Consider the following 19,947-nt stretch of genomic DNA (forward strand, 5'->3'; position numbering starts at 1 on the left):
GTTGTGGTTTTAAACTGAGGGATGAAAATAAAGACTTGGAAAATTATTCAATCACTTATATGCAGAGAACACTCTTAAATGAAAGCATTCAAAAATAGACTATAGCAACAGGAATTTCCAAAGTGCATGGTCTTAGTTCCACACAGACCTAGATTTCAACATCATTCTGCCAGTTTGGATGGTTTTTTCTACCCAGAAATCTCCTGTGCATATTTGGCACAGGAGATCATTGGCTATGGCATGGATGAGAAAACACCCTCCCCTCCCCCATTAAAATACACTCCTATTGAATAGTTTCTTAGTTCAATATATCACTTCAATTTAAATCAACAGAGCTTATAAACAGCTATCAGTAGTTCAGAGGTCTTCAGTTTGCTCAACATAATGCTAAAGAAGCCAGAAGGGGACTTTCCAACATTGGCACTAAGAGCATGGGTTGGGGGCTGACCAGTGCCTTATACAATGTTTAACAGCATCCCTGGTCTCTAATCTCTGATTAGCCCCTCAACAGCACTTGTGACAACCAAAAATGTCTTCAGTCATCACAAATTGTACTCTGGGTAGTGTAAAATTACCCATGTTTGAGAAACACTATCCTAGAGAAAAAACAGAAATGACTCTCCAGTTCTCCTCCATTGATGGAAAAGAATTAAGTTTCTGTGCTATTGGGAAGTAAACACCTTTGAAATATATGTATCAGTGGCTATATGCACAATTAATCTCACTCAGAGAAGAGAGTCTCCTGTATTTTTCCATATATTTTTCACAAAGGAAATTCAAACACACCTTGAATTTGAGAAAGTACAATAAAGAGCAAAATAAGGTATTTTTTTCTAAAATTATCATAGACCACCCAGACAAAATAGTAACTTAAACTTAACCCAAACTTTAATTTCACATGTTTGTTGAAATTCATTCTAATTTCAGAGCTTGAGAGACATACTTTGATTCTTCTTTGAACTACTTGAGATATGCCTTGGTGCCATCTTACCATTTTTGGGAATTGCTATCCTCCTTATCTTACAGTGGCTTCAACAAAAGACACCTGTGTATAGTGAATTAAAAGATGGCTGCTCCTTGGAAGGAAAGCTATGACAAACATAGACAACATATTAAAAAGCCGACGACCCAGAGGGATGGTATGGGGAGGGAGGAGGGAGGAGGGTTCAGGATGGGAGCACACGTATAGCTGTGGCGGATTCATTTTGATATTTGGCAAAACTAATACAATTTTGTAAAGTTTAAAAATAAAAAAAAAAATAAAATAAAATTAATTAATTAAAAAATTTAAAAAAAATAAAAATAAAAAGCCAAGACATCTCTTTGCCAACAAATGTCTGTATAGTCAAAGCTGTGGTTTATACAGTAGTTTATATGTATATATACACATATATACATGTGGTTTATATGGATGTGAGAGCTAAATCATAAAGAAGGCTGAGTGTTTAAGAATTGATGCTTTTGAAATGCGGTGTTGGAGAAGACTCTTGAGAGTCCCTTGGATAGCAAGATCAAACCAGTCAATTCTAAAGGAAGTCAAACCTGAATATTCATTGGGAGTGAAAGTGAAAGTGAAGTTGCTCAGTCGTGTCTGATTCTTAGTGACCCCATGGACTGCAGCCTACCAGGCTCCTCCGTGGGATTTTCTAGGCAAGAGTACTGGAGTGGGGTGCCATTGGGCCGATGCTAAAGCTGAAACTCCAATACTTTGGCCACTTAATGTGAAGAGTTGACTCATTGGAAAAGATGCTGATGCTGGGAAAGATTGACATCAAAAGAAGATGGGGATGACAGAGCATGAGATGTTTAGATAGCATCACTCACTCAATAGACATGAATAAGCAAACTCCAGGAGATCGTGGAGGACCATGGGGTCACAAACAGTCGGACACAACTTAGTGACTGAACAATAAAACAACTATAATGTATACATACTTTGAGGAAATTTAGGGAGAAAATACAGCCAATCCAATCCATTTATGATTCCAGCTAACCTTTCTTTGAGTTCTGTGTGTTTAGTTGCTCAGTCGTGTCCCACTCTTTGCCACCCTTGGACTGTAACCCGCCTGGTACTTTACATCACAGTTAATTTGGAGAGCAAATATCAATGGCAACAAACCAGTTGCTGTTCACTGATACTGAAAATTCAGCTAGAGCTGATGAAATTTCAATCATAAAGAAGCAAATTGAGCTATAATTTGGTATTTTAGTAAGAAGTAAATAAATTAATAAAATTATTTAGTGCTCACTCAATCGTGTCCAGCTCTGCAAACTCATGGACTCTACTTCTCTGTCTATAGAAATATCCTGGCAAGAATACTGGGGTGGGTTGCCATTTCCTCCTCCAGGGGATCTTCCCAACCCAGGGATCAAACCATATCTCCTGTAGCTCCTGCATTAGCAGGTGGATCCTTTACCATTGAGCCTTTACCTAAAAAGTAAAAGAAAAGTTTACATACTGAAATTGCACCAGAAAGTCTAAAAGGGAAGACTTTTATGAAATAAAAGATTAAATTAATCACATTAAGGAATAGAACTGAAAGGCTAAAAGAAACATAACAAACAATTGATGATAGCAGGGTAATGATATCCAACACTGTATGCTTGTGATATTCTATACAAAATCATTAATGTTGCTCTTCAGAGATGACTCAATCTAACAATCTTTCAAACAAGAAAAACTCTTCTCTAAAGAACTGAAGGTATTTAGAGGGTACTTTTTTATAACACATTCTATTCTTTAGATAAAATGTATTCTCTCCTCTCTACGGGGTGTTATTACTTCTAATTCAGAAGCTTCGGTAAATGATCACAGCTAGTCCATCATCTCTCATAATGTCAATGTCAAGTCTTATGTGAGAATGGATTAATATTAATAACAAGCCAAAGAGAGGATATGTCAGAACTCTTGCTAACTTAAGAATTATTGTACTTTCTGAATTTGTCATAATGTATAGCTTTGACAGGTCTTTTTAATGCTAGCTATGATGGTAATAGTAAGTTAACTGTACTTGCCTTATTTTAGCACTTCATGAAGGTATACATAATACTTTTAATATAAACTTTAATCAAAATGAAATTTTCTTAAATATTTCTTGATAGTGCATTGCTCTTGATCTCAATTTCTTGAGATAATGTAAAGATCTCAGGTGTATGACAAAATGACATTGAGGGATTGCTGATACATCTCATGAGATAAGCTAAAGGGAGAAAATGTCAAAAATATATCAGGACAAAAAAATGTATCAGTATTAAATGTAAGTGAAACAGGAGAATTAAAAGATTGATATGGAAGCAATATAAAATTCAATAGGGCTTTTCAACCAATGGATAAGGGTGTATCTGTGACTTTTATTAGGTTCAGTGGTAGTTCAGAAAATAATATCTTTACAACTGTCTCAATTATTGGTATTTCTCAAATATATATTCTAAGATCAGAACCATAGATTGATACCATGCAAATTGAGAGATTAGGAAGAGACAAATGGAAGCAGAAAGGAACACAGAAAAACAAACAAACAAAAGGCTAGTAAAATAGGATGGCATAATGCTCTGTTAAAAGCATGTTCTATTCTACTCAATAAAAAAATAGAATTTGAGCTGATAAGAGACTGTTGATGCTTCTATACTCCTCCAAATAGAAAGGAAAATGGAATTTCTGAATAAGACTAAGTCACCAAGCATTTACAATTCATAAAATGTTACTTAAATATCAGTAATGTCATTTCCAATAAAGGCAGACTAGGTCATTGAAATAAATCTGATCAATACAAACTACCTCAACAAAAAGTAGTTAATCTGTTTTTGTATTTTACATCACATCAATAGTATTAAACAGCTATAAAGATATGTAACAATTTAAATTAATTGAAGAGCTTTTTAAATCTTCTAAAATTTTAATCTGAAGAACTCAAAATTTCAGTAAACTGCTAGAATTACCAGGCTCCTCCATCCATGGGATTTTCTAGGCCAGAGTACTGGAGTGGGTTGCCATTTCCTTCTCCACGTATAGCAAGTTTACTGGATACAAAATAAATATTAAAATCAATTACATCTCTGTGTACAAATAACAAATGAAAAATATTTTTAAAAGATATTTTAAACTGCATCAAAAATTTAAAGTATATACAAGTAAACTTAACAATATGTTAATCAAAATGTCAACCTCTCTTCTTGAGGACTGGAAAGTGGACTTAAAATTTTATATAAAAATGTAAAGGCCTAAGAACCAAAACACTCCTGAGGTAAAACTAGATAGGGGGTCTTAAGAAAATATCATGATGTATTTTTAAGACAAAACAACTGAGCAGAAATAGGAAAATGTACAAATGGAACCAAATAGAGAACCCAAACAGGTCCATCCGTATATGAACCCAGTGTGGGGCCGTGGTGGTGCAGCAGGGCCGTGGGTAAGAGATAATCCTTCAATAAGTGGTAATGGAGCCCGGGCATCTGTGTGAATGCGAAGCAGTATCTACTGTCTCTCACCTACACTCTCTGTGAACGGAAACCCTCTTGTCAATTTTCTTCCTTTGAGATGCTCCCAGTGAGAAGCACTGAAGGAAACTAGAACTTTCTTTCTTCTTCTGCATCTCCTATCGCAATGACATAAATACAGTGGCAGGAGACCAGGAGATCTGTAGCTGCTGCAGGACTCAGCAGCATCGGAAGGAGGGTGTGTGTGTAGTGTCTTGCGCTATTCCAACATCAGCTGTTGGCAGCATAACCTTCTATTGGCTCACTGATGCTAGACTGGAAGCTTCAGCCGTAAGGGTGTTAGGCAGCTTCCTGATCTTTGGGTAGCAATTCCTCCTCACTTCTGCTTCACTAGAGACTTCCTCCTTCTTCCTTTGGCTCCTTCAGTCCTTCCGCCATTTTTCTAATCGATTCTCGAAGCAATGCTTTACTGAAGTACCTGGAATGATTTCTGTTATCCAGAATGGACACTGACACAATATTCTACAACTGAAATAAAAATCAATTACGGGTGAATTAATTTCCAAAATGTAAAAGGCAAACCTATAAAGCTTTTAGGATGTAATATAGAATAATATTTTACAATCTTTGAGAGAGAAGGATTTTTCAAAAAAGACAGAAAGAGTCTTAACCACAAAGGAAACTACTGCTAAATTCTACCTCGGTTAATTCAGAACTTCCATTTATCAAGATACCGGAAAGGAGATAAAAGGCAGAGTAAGAAAAGAGATTTCCAACACAAAACTAAAATAAAAAGCTGGCATAAGAAATTAAGAACTTCTATGTTCCAGTAAGTCGATTTGAAAGGGCAGAATCTCAATAGGAAATGGGCAAATTATTTGGATGGCATTTTATATCTACAAAAAGAAAATCCAAAGTGATACATGAATATATGGAAAGACACTCATTCACAGTTTCTAATCTCTGAGATTTTCTCCTCCTCTTCCTTCTCCCTTCATCCTTTCTCTCACTCTCATCTGGCTCCCCCTTCTTCCTCTTCTTCTCACACCTCAAGTCACTCTCTTTTTCCCTTTGCTCTTCTAAACCTTCTAACTTCTCTGTAATCAATCTCCTATTTGAATTACTGAGAGAGGTTTTGTTCTCCAAATTGTTCTCACAAGTTGAATTGCTTTGAAATGAATTCTAATCATATGGGGGACCAATATTAAACATGTAAGCTTGTTAAATTATAACTTTTTTAAAAAACGATGTTTCTGAGGAGTTTGAGATCATGGAGTAGGAGAACACTGAGCCCATTTTCCTTCGTGAACACATCAAAAGTCCAGCTACATATGGAGTAATTCTCAATGAAAACAAAATGGAGACTGGAAGAAAGATTTTCCTACAACCAAGCCTGTCAAGAAAGATCTACCTGGGATTGAGTAGAAAGGAAGAAGTGGTCATGCTGGGACCCATGCTCCCAGGAGGGGACATGGAAGAGGAGGGTGATATCATGAACTCAGGGATCCTCCTTGGGGAAGGAGGAGTTCACCTACACATTAGGCACCCCAACCCTGGGTCCAGTGCTGAGAACACAAGTCCCCTTAACTGGTTTGAAACCCATGGAACTTACAGAAGGCCTGTAAGGAACCAAGACTACACTCCTGAAGAGAGTGCACATATGTGCTTACTCCCAGGAATACGGTGGGCTTCTCTGGTGGCTCAGACAGTAAAGAATCTGCCCGCAATGCAGGAGCCCTGTGTTCGATCCCTGGGCCAGGAAGATCGTCTGGAGAAGGGAATGGCTACCCACTCTAGTATTCTTGCCTGGAGAATACCACAGGCTGGCAGGCTAGAGTCCATGGGGTCACAGAGAGTCAGGCGCAACTGTGAGGTGGACGAAACAGGTTGACATTGCCTGGGGCTCTAGCCAATGCCCCATGATTGCCCTACTGTAGACTTGGACCCCCACCGAGCCACAGCTCTGGCCTCTTTGGCTGCAATTCATTTTCTCACTAGGGCAAAAACTACCATGACCAAGGAGAGTGCACCCTTAAGGGATTCGAGCCAGCTCACCTGCAGCATTGCATCTGAACCATCCAGGGGCCTGTCATTGCTGGCATTTGTGGAGATGGTAGGTCAGGAGCCATCTGGAACTCTAGTTTTGAGTTTTGAAAAACTTAGGACACCATGAAGTCTATCTGGATTTAGTTACAGCCCTTGTTCTAATATCAGGTACCCTAAATATCAAATCTTGTATTGGACAAAGTATAATTTTTCTTTGCTAACCTTACATCCCTTTAAGGTGAAAAGCTTTAGCAAATGGATGTTGTCTTTATTGGAGGAGGCTTGAGGAGAGAAAACAAGCAAGTCATCCACATATTGTAACAAAGTAGAACCTCTAAAGGAACTTTTTAATCACTCAGATCAACGTTTAGAGTTTGAGAGAAATAAGGACCTTCAGTAAAACCCTGATGCGTTAGTGCCCAGGAGAATTGTTTTTCTTCCTAAGTGAAGGCAGAAAAGCTTTAGCTAGCTTGAACAGCTGGAATACTAAACAATGTACCACATAAACCAATTACAGTAAAGAATTTACTTCTGGTGGGAATGTATATTAATAACACATGAGAGTTAGGAACAACAGGGTGCTGAGAGATAATAATGCTGTTTGTTGCTCAGATATCCTGGATTTCCCCCCTCAACTCTTAGATTTTCTCACTGGTAAAGGGAAATATTACAGAAGCTGTGCTGTGTGTGTGTGCTCAGTCCGAGTCTGACTTTTTGCAACCCCATGGACTGCAGCCCCTTCATTCTTTCTGGAGCTCTTTCTCCACTCTTCTCCAGTAGCATATTGGGCACCTACCAACCTAGGGAGTTCAACTTTAAGTGTTATACCTTTTTGCTTTTTCATACTGTTCATGGGTTCTCATGGCAAGAATACTGAAGTGGTTTGCCATTTCCTTCTCCAGTGGACTTCCCTGATGGCTCAGATAATAAAAAGTCTGCCTACAATGCAGGAGACCCAGGTTCAATCCCTGGGTCAGAAGATTCCCTGGAGAAGGAAATGGCAACCCACTCCAATATTCTTGTCTGAAGAATCCCATGGAGAGAGGAATCTGGTGGGCTACAGTCCACAGGGTTGCAAAGAGTTGGGCAAAACTAAGCAAACTTCACTCATTCACTCACTCTCCAGTGAATCACATTTCATCAGAACTTTCCACCATGACTTATCCATCTTGGGTGGCCCTACATGACATGGCTCACAGTTTCACTGAGTTCATGAACCATGTAATCAGTTTGGTTAGTTTTGTGTGATTGTGGTTTTCATTCTGTCTGTCCTCTGATGGATAAGGATAAGAGGCTTGTGGAAACTTCCTGATGGGAGGGACTGGCTACAGGTAAATATGGGTCTTGCTCTGATGGGTGGGGTCATGCTCAGTAAATTTTTAATCCAATTTTCTGTTGATGAGTGGGGCTGTGTTCCCTTCCTGTAGATTTGTCTGGGACTTGATGAAAGTGAAAGAGGAGAGTTAAAAAGTTGGCTTAAAGCTCAACATTCAGAAAACTAAGATCATGGCATCTGGTCCCATCACTCATGGGAAATAGATGGGGAAACAATGGAAACAGTGTCAGACTTTATTTTGGGGGGCTCCAAAATCACTGCAGATGGTGACTGCAGCCATGAAATTAAAAGACTTTTGCTCCTTGAAAGAAAAGCTATGACAAACATAGACAGCATATTAAAAACTAGTGACATTACTTTGCCAACAAAGTGTCTAGTCAAAGGTATGGTTTTTCCAGTAGTCATGTATGGATGAAAGAGTTGGATCATAAAGAAAGCTGAGTGCTAAAGAATTAATGCTTCTGAACTGTGCTGTTGGAGAAGACTCCTGAGAGTCCCTCAGACAGCAAGGAGGTCAAACCAGTCAAACCTGAAAGAAATCAGTCCTGGATGTTCATTGGAAGGACTGATGCTGAAGCTGAAGCTCCAATACTTTGGCTACCTCATGCAAAGTACTGACTCATTGGAAAAGACCCTGATGCTGGGAAAGATTGAAGGTGGGAGGAGAAGGGGACAACAGAGGATAAAATGGCTGGATGGCATCATTGATCCAATGGACACGAGTTTAAGCAAGCTCCAGGAGATAGTGATGGACAGGGAAGCCTGGCATGCTGCTGGCCATGGGGTCTCAAAGAGTTGGACATGACTGAGCAACTGAACTGAACTAAACTGGGCCCCACCAGGTCTTCTGTCCTTCGAATTTTGCAAGAATACTGGAGTGGGTTGACATTTCCTTCTCCAGGGTATCTTCCTGACCCAGGGATCGAACCCATGTCTCCTGCCTCTCCCACACTGGAGGCATATTCTTTATCACTGCTCCACCTGTGTGCATTACAGAAGCTAGTACATGGATAATAAGGCAATAAACCTTGCATTTTTCTATTATGGGCTTTGTTTCTTAAATGGTTTCTTTACTTATGGGTATTGATTAATTCTAGGAAGAGGCTTTGAGGGATCTATTTGAATTGTAATAAGAGATGTGCTGCAAATTTTGCCAAAATCAGTTGAATATTTTTCCCCTAAGGAAAGTGGTAGCCAAAACAAAAGGGACATATGATCAATGTTCTCAGAATTTGTTCTAGTACCATCATCAAAGACAAAACAAATAAAATATATCTAAGAGTCATTTAATTCTCCTGGTGGTTACTTTGCTGATTACTGTCAAATTCTAGAATTATTTCCTTTTTTTTTTTTTTTTTTTGAGAGAGAAACAAAATCTGGCATGATACTCCTCTTAGAATTCTCAAATTAATAAATTGATATTAGTAGAGGAAGAAGAAAAGGATATATATCTCTCAAAGGGCCTAAACAAAAAGGAATATGTTCAGAGAGGATTCTCTTGAGGTTCATTAGGGATCCCACTATTTAAACTATTTGACTACTCTGAGGCAGGAGCTGCTTATAGCAGTGGGACTGAGCACCAAGAGTGTAGCTGCTCTGTCAATTAGGGCTGGATGAGATTCACCTACAATCTGGAGAAATGTGCTCCAAGCCAATTAAGAAGGAGGATTGGAAAGAGCCCCTGTAGTTCTTCAGAACCCCATTATTAAGAATTGGAAGGACATGTGAAAGGCTAGTTAGAGGGTTGAAAGCACTAAAGTGCTTAAATTTGTAACAATCTCTTTTCCAATGTTCTGGATTTTTATAATGATAGCAGAAACCAGGAGAGTTTTTGTTTCATGTATAGCCTTCATTTGTTGAAGATTAAGAATTTAGGTGGTCTTCCTTTGAGGCAACTCATCAAGAGTGTGAGAGAGATGTTTTGCCAGGGAAATCAGGAATGAACCTAGTTTCCCATCTCATCCTGGTCCTTTTTGTCCCTGTTCAGTCCATTAATGGGCCTCCCTGGTGGTCTCGAAGTAAAGAATACACCTGTAACACAAGAGAAGCAGGTTCGATCCCTGGGTTGGGAAGAGCCCCTGGAGGAGGACATGGCTATCCACTCCAGTATTCTCGCCTGGTGAATCCTATGGACAGAGGAGCCTGGTGGGCTACAGTCCATAGGGTCACAAAGAGGTGGACACGACTGAAGTGACTTAGCATGCATGCACACAGACTATTAATAAATACAGACTTAAAGCTACCTGAGTGAAATCAACATCTGAAGAAAGATCAGGATTTTCTTTAAAATATATCTGAAGTTAAACGTAATAATCATGAACAGGGTCATTTGATTTTTGTGTGCAATCCTGAATTTTGTTCCAGTCAATAGGCTCTGGAAAGGTCCTAGGAATTGCTCAGGGAAGTCACCTAGCAATTTCTTGAGCCTGATCATGTAATAAGTTAGCAGACTGCTCTCCTAGTTGTAACTTTAGAAACCTTTTTAGGATTTTCCTAATTAGCAGTTTTTATCCAGTGTTGGACCTGGCTGTCACCAACAACATATGAAGTAACTGATATACGTGAGAGAATCCAAGGTGAAAAGTTTAAAGGACTATATTAAATTCCTCAGCAAATTTGTGAGGATCTTCAGCTACTTTCCTGAGGATTTCCCTGGTAGCTCAGACGGTTAAGCGTCTGTCTACAATGCGGGAGACCTGGGTTCGATCCCTGGGTAGGGAAGATGCCCTGGAGAAGGAAATGGCAATCCACTCCAGTACTATTGCCTGGAAAATCCCATGGACAGAGGAGCCTGGTAGGCTACAGTCCATGGGGTCGCAAAGAGTCGGACATGACTGAGCGACTTCACTTCCACTACTTTGGGAAAATCTTTGATTATGGCTTGAAGTTCAGCTTTAGTCTAGCGAATGTAAGAAATAAAGGGTTTAGCTTCTGGATCTTCAGACAGCTTAGTTTTGGAGTTTGGCAAGAGAATTAGTATGGGGGATTGACTGTATAGAGGTGGCATAGGCAGCATAGAAGGGAAGAAAGAAGATGGTGCAGGAGGTGAAGTCTGATCATGAGGAGCTGATGGAGAGAGACAAGATGGCGCCAGGGGTGGATCCTGAGACAATGAAGCCAAGGAAGAGGAACCTGAGGCTTTGAGGCCATTCTATCTTTCTTTAATCATCTGCCTCAGTTAATCTTAAAGCCTTATTTTGCAGAGAGGCAAGTTCAGAATTTTTATAACATTGGGAACCAACTAAAATAAGCATTCCATTCAATTCTGGAAAATTTTCAGCTACTGTTGTCCAATCTAGTTTTCAGAAATTAGGACAGCCTTCAGAATGGGAGAAAATAGCAAATGAAGCAACTGACAAACAACTAATCTAAAAAATATACAGGCAACTCCTGCAGCTCAATTCCAGAAAAATAAACGACCCAATCAAAAAATGGGCCAAAGAACTAAATAGACATTTCTCCAAAGAAGACATACAGATGGCTAACAAACACATGAAAAGATGCTCAACATCACTCATTATCAGAGAAATGCAAATCAAAACCACAATGAGGCACCATTTCACACCAGTCAGAATGGCTGTGATCCAAAAGTCTACAAGCAATAAATGCTGGAGAGGGTGTGGAGAAAAGGGAACCCTCTTACACTGTTGGTGGGAATGCAAACTAGTACAGCCACTATGGAGAACAGTGTGGAGATTCCTTAAAAAACTGGAAATAGAACTGCCTTATGACCCAGAAATCCCACTCCTGGGCATACACACCGAAGAAACCAGAATTGAAAGAGACACATGTACCCCAATGTTCATCGCGGCACTGTTTATAATAGCCAGGACATGGAAGCAACCTAGATGTCCATCAGCAGATGAATGGATAAGAAAGTTGTGGTATGTGTACACAATGGAGTACTACTCAGCTATTACAAAGAATGCATTTGAATCAGTTCTAATGAGGTGAATGAAACTGGAGCCTATTATACAAAGTGAAGTAAGCAAGAAAGAAAAACACCAATACAGTATACTAACACATATATATGGAGTTTAGAAAGATGGTAACGATAACCCTGTATGCGAGACAGCAAAAGAGACACAGATGTATAGAACAGTCTTTTGGACTCTGTGGGAGAGGGCGAGGGTGGGATGATTTGGGAGAATGGCATTGAAACATGTATAATATCATATATGAAATGAATTGCCAGTCCAGGTTCGATGCAGGATACAGGATGCTTGGGGCTGGTGCACTGGGATGACCCAGAGGGATGGTACGGGGAGGGAGGTGGGAGAAGGGTTCAGGATGGGGAACATGTGTATACCCATGGCAGATTCACATTGATGTATGGCAAAACCAATACACTATTGTAAAGTAATTAGCCTCCAATTAAAATAAATAAATTTATAATAAAAAAGAAAAAAAAAGAAATTAAAATTTTGGAATTTCAGAATTCCCCATAATGGCCACTGATATTCTAAATTGCCTTTAGTCAGTTAGTCCGTTTCATTAGAAACATACATAAAGAAAGACTGGTTTTTAAATATAAAATCAGCTAGAGTCCTTGCAGGAGCTGCACCCTCCAAAAACTTAGGTAACTGGGATCCTGTCTCTCAGAACTTTTTCTCTGGAGTAAAGAACACTTTCAAACAGCTTAAACAACTTTCAGCACAAACTGTTCAGTTCAAACAACTTGCAAGCTAATCCCAGTCAGCCCTGTGGAGACAGCTTGGTCCCAGAAAAGGCCAGTCTCCAGAGCTTAGCCTGGAAAGAAATAAACTGAAGGCTGAAAACCTGGCACAGTTTCAAAGAAATAGTCTCTGTTCCCAAAGGAATGAGTTGAAAGTCTGATCCTCAAATCAGACTGAAATGCCAAAGGAGTCCTTGCTCACAAAACAAGGCCTTAACAGGAAAGACAAAACTTTAAAATAGATCCTGAATAAAACCCGGAGAACTTCAAACACAAAGAGGGCGTGGATTCAGATTCAGAAAAAAAGATGCACCTTCAAACCTCACGGCCAGCAAGAGAATAGTCAGTGACTTTGGGCTCAAGGTGGCTACTGCATCTGTTTCCTCACCAGTTCCAGAACCAGCTCTGGAATCTTCTCTGGCCCCCTTGAAGGCCACCAAAATGTTCACCTAAAACAAAGAGGCTGCCATATATTTCTCCAGCAAAGATGGGTTTATTTGGAATGCACAGAGAATTACAATTCAGGATCTGCCACTCTGGCGAGTCTCATGCAAGTCTGCTTGCTGCACAGCAAGGGAAGGAGAAGGCTTTTAAGATGGGGAAACACAGGTGGGAGGCCTGCAGGAAACCAAGAGCCCATGGTTTTTCATTGGCTGAGTCCTAGAGTCTTTCTTCTTCCTATTGGGCTCTATCATTTCAGAGTGTGGGAGCTCCCCCTTCTGGCCTCTCGAATATTTAATCAGGGTTTTCTGTTTATTAACTTTTACAGATATTATACCTAAAGCATATACGACGGAAAAAAAAAAAAAAAAGAACAAGTAGGACTACATCAAACTAAAAGGCTCTGCAAAGCAAAAGAACCCGCAAAGTAAAAAGATAACCTATGGAATGGGGAAAAAGTATTTGCAAACCACATCTGACAGGGTAATATCCAAAAGATATAAGCAATTCATACAACTCAATAGCTAGCACACAAATAATCCCATTAAAAATGGGCAAACTTCCTGAATAGACATTTTCGCAAAGAAGACATACAAACGGCCTGCAGTCACGTGAGAAGATCCTCAACATCACTTAGTCATTTGGTTGTTGTTGTTCAGTTGCTCTGTCACATCCAACTCTTTGCAACCCCGTGGGCTGCAGCACGCCAGGCTTCCCAGTCCTTCACTACCTCCCACAGTTTGCTTAAACGCATGTCCATTGAGCCGATGATGCCATTCAACCATCTCATCCTCTGTCACCCCCTCCTCCTCCTGCCCTCAACCCTTCCCAACACCAGGGTCTTTTCCAATGAGTCAGATCTTTGCATCAGGGGTCAAAATATTAGAGCTTTAGCATCAGTCCTTCCAATGAATATTCTGCATTGATTTCCTTTAGGATTGACTGGTTGGATCTCCTTGCTGTCCAAGGGACTCTCAAGAGTCTTCTCCAGCACCACAGTTTGAAGGCATCAATTCTTTGGTGCTCAGCCTTTTTTATTATCCAGCTCTCATGTCCATACATGGCTACTGGAAAAACCACAGGTTTGACTATCCAGAGCTTTGTCAGCAAAGTAATGTCTCTGCTTTTTAATATGCTGTCTAAGTTTGTCATTGCTTTTCTTCCAAGAAGCAAGCATCTTTTAATTTCATGACTACAGTCACCAACCACAGTGATTTTGGAGCCAAAGAAAATAAAGTCTGCCATTGTATCACCACTCATTAGAGAAATATAATCTACACCACAATAAGATACCACTTCAGATCTGTTAAAATAGGCATCATCAAAATAACAAATGATAGTGAGGATATTGGAGAAAAGGGAAGCCTTGTGTACTGTTGGTGAGATGATAAACTGGTGCAGCTGCTACTGAAAGCAGTAGAAAGGATCCTCAGAAATTACAAATAGATCTACCATATGATCCAGCAATCCCATTGGGAATACATCCAAAGGAAACAAAAAACTAACTTGAAAAGATGTCTCTACCCCACCCATGCTCACTGCAGCATCATGATAGTGAAGACATGAAAACAGTCTAAGTGTCCATCGATGAATGAATGGGTAAAGAGGCTGTGGTATATAGTCACAATGGAACATATTCAGCCATAAAAATGAGGAAATCCTGACATTAGAAACAACACAGATAGACCTTGAGGGCATTCTGTTAAGTGAAATAAGTCAGACAGTGAGAGACAAATACTGTATGACCTCGTTTATGTATGATATTTTTCAAAAAAAAAAAAAAGCTCATAAAAAAAGAGAACTGATTTTTGGTTACCAGAGCTAAGGGGTGGGGAGAGGGGGAATTGGTAGAAGGTGACCTAAAGGTACAAAGTTCCAGTTATAAGAGAAATAAGTACTAGTGACATAGTGTACAACATGGTAACTATAGTTAATACTGTATGAAATACATGGAAGTTAAGAGAGCAAATACTGCAAGTTCTCATTACAAGAAAAAAATTTTTTTTCTTTTCATTGAATCTATAAGAGATTATGGATGCTAACTCAATATATATTTCACAATATATATGTAATTCAAACCATTATGCTGCACACCTTAAACTTATATAGTGACGTGTCAATTATACCCCTATTAAACTGGAAAAAAGTACTCCGGTGTTTTCCTATCTCTTTATCATATGTGATCTCAATTCTTTTCTATGCTTGGTTGTCTTTATGGTCTTAGATTGACTGCCAAAAGCAAGAGAGCACTGATCCTTGCTCAGGTCAAGTAGGCAGAGAGTACTAGAGAAGTCAGTGGACTGATTCCAGGAACCCAAGCAATCCTCTCCTCTCATGTTCCTCTGTATCCTTTCTTTCCTTTCCTCCTTTTCTTCCTTCCTAAATCTATTCTGTCTTTCCTCCCTTTTTCTCTCCCTCCCGTTCTCCCTTCTTTCTATCCTTCCTTTTCCCCTTGTCTCTTTTTCTATGTGTCCCTCATTTTTCTTTCATTATTTATTGAGTATCTGCCATAGGCATGTCACTGTTCTAAGTTTTAGGGATACATCAGCGCATAAGACAGTAAACAAAAAAATAAATAAATAACCTCCTGTCTTCATACAGCTTACATTCTAGTGGAGCCAAGCTGCTTCCTCAACTAAACAAATCACTGGTCAGAAGAATGAGATCACAATGGTTAGAGAATGCCCCTGCAGTGGAACTGTTACTAGGGTGTCTACTGTTGATACATTCTGCCCAATATATTTCATATATTCTTGAGATCAGTCATAGGTATCAAATCTTCAAGCATCTCCCAGTCTACGGCAAGGAGGAATCCTGCCCTGTTTCTAAATATCTTATGTTTTCCTTCTCAGATAAAAGAAAGCAAAGGAGCTTAAATTTTACTAACAACATATTGTTGTCATTTTAAAATCCCAGACCTTGCATCCATCCTGGTTTATTACAATTTAATGTAAAAATAATGTAATGTTTGAATCATAGACTACATGATATACTATAATGGTAATCCTTAAATGCCCATTTCATTAAAATTTTATATGTACCCAAGATCTAAAAGTCCCTATTGCTACAGCAAATCATTTCACAACTGTATCTAATAACAATGTCTGGTGGTGATCTTCAATTAAATTAGCCATTTGTAATCAGAGCAAATGGATCTGAGCCAAGGCTGCTGATTTCACTTAGAGTGTGGTTTTACAAATCCTACCAATTCTCACCTCGATTCTCACCAAATTCTAACTCCACTGGGGAAGAATCGGGATGAAACCCTGCTTTTGTTTATTTTATTGTGTAGCTTTAAATTTGGGGAAATTACGTGTAATTTGGGATTCACATTACTAACTTGATGAGCTATTGAAACTATGGATCCGAGCAGAGGTAACTGATGCAAAGCAGGGGAAGTATGGGTATTTACACCTACACTGATGGAATGTTCAAGAATCCGCATTGTGAATGTATGGGGTTTATACTTTTGACAAAGTGTCTGGTAAAGCCTTGTATAATAACACTAGGGGCCCCTGGATTTAATATGACTATGGAATTGCATCACAGCAGGGCATATTCCTGCACCAGAATTGCTGTCCTTATAAGCAAACATAGTAAAGTCCTACTATAAAATAAAATAAAGTTATGCATTTCCATCCTAAGAGTCCAACTTATGCTTAGGGGTGAGAGTCATAGCTACTGCAGAAAGTTGGAAATATTTTTTCACTGACCAGGACATTTCAGTTTCAGCAACCAATAAATAATGAATGAATCAATAAGGCATGTATTATTAAAAAGATCGTTTACATTAGGACCTTGTTGTTTACCCATTCTTAATGTAATAGCTTGCATCTAGCATCCTCAAACTCCCAGTCCGTCCCTGTCCCTCCCACCCCCACTTGGCAACCACAAGTCAATTCTCTATGTCTATGAGTCTGTTTCTGCTTTGAATTATATTCAGCATCCTGTGATAAACCATAATGTAAAAGAATATTTTAAAAAGAATGTATATATGTGTAGAGCTGAGTCACTTTGCTGTACAGCAGAGGGCAAGGAATCTGCCTGCAGTGCAGGAGACCCAGGTTAGGAAGATCCCCTGGAGAAGAGAATGACAACCCACTCCACTATTCTTGCCTGGAGAATTCCAAGGACAGAGGAGACTGGTGGGCTACAATCCATGGGGTTGCAAAGAGTCGGCCACGACTGAGCGACTAACACACATACACAGAAATTGGCACAATGTTATTAACCAACTCTACTTCAATAAAGAAAAAGATAGTTTATACTTATTTTTCAATCATAACAGAAAGGCTTACTCACGGGGAAAACAATTTAAATGATGCTTCAAATTAGTGAAGTTTTTAAACATAATTTCATAGACATAAGGGAAGAGCAAGTTTTCAAGAAGAAGGTGCTTTGTTTAGTTGCTCAGTCATGTCCGACTCTCTGAGACCCCATGGACTGCAGCCCACCCCTGCCATGCCCTCCTCCAAGAAGAAGCATATTAGAAGCTATTTCCATTTCAATAGAACCCATATTCACTGGATGTCGTGGAATTCCACTGTCTTCTGTACAGACCTCACACAGATGCCAGAAGCCAGGACCCTGTCGATGGCCCCACAGGTGTGTCACCATGTGCCCACAGGAGTCTTACCACTCATGCACCTGTGCATAGGCTTCACACTACCCATCAGGATAGGCACCTTGACTCTCAGTCCTTGTGGGCATGATCCACAAGAATCATCTTCCTGTCATCTCATCATCACTCTTTTTCCCTATAATGTTCCTATCCTCCCATTTTCTCCTGCAAACACCAGCATCTTACCATTTGTAACAGTCTGCCTTTTCTTACTCATCACCCCTTGCCTAGTTTCCTCTTTAATTCCTCTCTCTATCATCCTCACCAACAGCCTCCAGCCTCAGTGTCTGGATGGTATCTCTTCACCTATTTTGGTAAATTCCTCTTTTATTTTTCAAAAAAAAAGTTTTTATTTCTCTTTATTTCCTTAAAATCACTGAACTTAGGACTTGATGGTCCATAACCCCAAGCCCTCTCACAGGATAGTTACTTTCTTCAACCCACCCCTCCATTTAGCAGAACTCTACTACCACTGCTGCTGCTACTGCTGCTAAGTCACTTCAGTCATGTCCGACTCTGTGTGACCCCATAGACGGCAGCCCACCAGGCTCCTCCATCCCTGGGATTCTCCAGGCAAGAACACTACAGACCATTAATTCATCATCTGCTTAGTGTCCTAAGCTTCTGCTCATTTTATACATATGAGTGCTTGCATAGTTGCTCAGTCATGTCCAAATCTTTGCAGCCCCATGGACTGTAGCCCATCAGGCTCCTCTATCCATGGGATTCTCCCCACAAGAATACTGGAGTGGGTTGCCATTTCCTTCCCAAGGGACTCAAGGATCAAGGATCGAGCCCAAGTCTTCTGCATTGCAGACAGATTCTTTATGAATGGAGCCACCAGAGAAGCCCCATTTTATACAGATATTGTCCCACAGAACTTCACACCTTCTCAGCTAAAGTACCCAGCTCGTGGGCTCCTTTGCAAAGTTCTCTGCCCTCAACAGAGTGATTTCATCAGCCACAGCAGTAACCCCTCAGACTTATTTACTGTCACCAGTCCCAGACATCAGTACTCCTTACTTAACCCAGAAATTACTTATACTATTCTTATATTTAAATATACTTTGGCCAAGTTAGGAAGCTTCAAATGTGCATTCATTTTTCTGTTGTTGCTGTGACACAAAACCACAAAATTGGTGCCAACAATGGAAATTTATTCTCTTGCAGCTATGGAGGCCAGAAGTCTGAAATGGCCTCATCGGTACTTGATTCCTTCTGGAGGCTACAGGAAAGAATCCATTCCTTGCCTCTTCCAGCTTCTAGTGGTGGCCACACAGCTTCAATTGCAGATTTTGTCAACACATTGCCTTCTCTTCTGTCATCAAGTCTGTTTCTGCCTTCTTCTTATAACTACACTGGTGATTACGTGTATCTTCCACTCAGACAATCAAATATAAACTCCTTTTCTGAAGATGCTTAACTTAATTACATATACAAAGTCAATCTTGTCATATAAAGTAATATTCACAGGTTCCAAGGATTAAAATGTGCATATCTCTGGAAGCAATTATTCAGCCTACCACAGGCCACCTGATGGGAAGAGCCAACTCATTGGAAAAGATCCTGATGCTGGGAAAGATTGAGGGCAGGAAGAGAAGGGGGTGACTGAGAATGAGATGGTTGAATGGCATCATCAACTCAATGGACATGAGTTTGAGCAAAGTCCAGGAGATAGTGAAGGACAGGGAAGCCTGGCGTGCTGCAGTCCATGGGGTCCCAAACAGTTGGACATGACTTAGTGACTCAGCAATGACAACCACAATCTAAGTGCCCCAAGCAAACCATGGTCATTCAGAGGAATCATCATCAAACACCTCCAAAGCCAACAGCAGTAACAGCAAAGTCAGGTGGGCAGCTTCTACATGGTGCCAGCATGGTGGGGCATCACTAGGCACCAAAAGGAGGGACCAGGGTCAATGTCAAGGCATTAGCCTTGTCTGACCATCCATGTCATGGTTACTCTATGTGATCTGGTGTGTCCGAGTTCAACACAGGATTAACAATTTTATCTTCTTCAACTTTTCTTTGTCTTGGTGACTGAGAATTATGTGCCCTTCACCCTCCATTCTCAACTTCCGACACTCTCTTTCCTGCATTTCTTCTCTCTACCTGAAACACCTTTTTAAAACCTTTCACCTATTCCTGTGCTAGATACTCAAACTCCCAGCCTTTCTTTGGATCTTTCCCCACCTTTTCCCTTACATGCCAATCTTCCTTCTCTGAATTTAGCTTTTGGAATTATAAACCCACAGTTTAGCCTTTTTTTTAAAACCAGTTTTAATTTCTGCTTTTTTTAATCATATTTCTCTGTTGGATTGTGTCCTTTTCTTTATAGAACCAAGTAGAATGTTGTATACATAAGGGGGATACAACAAATACTGCATCATT

General features: G+C 39.9%; 1 long non-coding RNA gene across 1 annotated transcript; it reads right to left on the minus strand.

Moving 5' to 3' along the window:
* Positions 1 to 866: 866 nt before the first annotated feature.
* Positions 867 to 10,769, minus strand: LOC133253702 (uncharacterized). Its single transcript, XR_009738382.1, has 2 exons — positions 2,250 to 10,769; positions 867 to 1,045 (listed from the first exon to the last, which is right to left on the minus strand). It is a non-coding gene; the product is annotated as an uncharacterized LOC133253702 (long non-coding RNA).
* Positions 10,770 to 19,947: the final 9,178 nt, after the last annotated feature.

This window comes from Bos javanicus, chromosome 9 (genome assembly GCF_032452875.1).
Source record: "Bos javanicus breed banteng chromosome 9, ARS-OSU_banteng_1.0, whole genome shotgun sequence".
In the NCBI taxonomy this organism is placed as follows: Eukaryota; Metazoa; Chordata; class Mammalia; order Artiodactyla; family Bovidae; genus Bos; species Bos javanicus.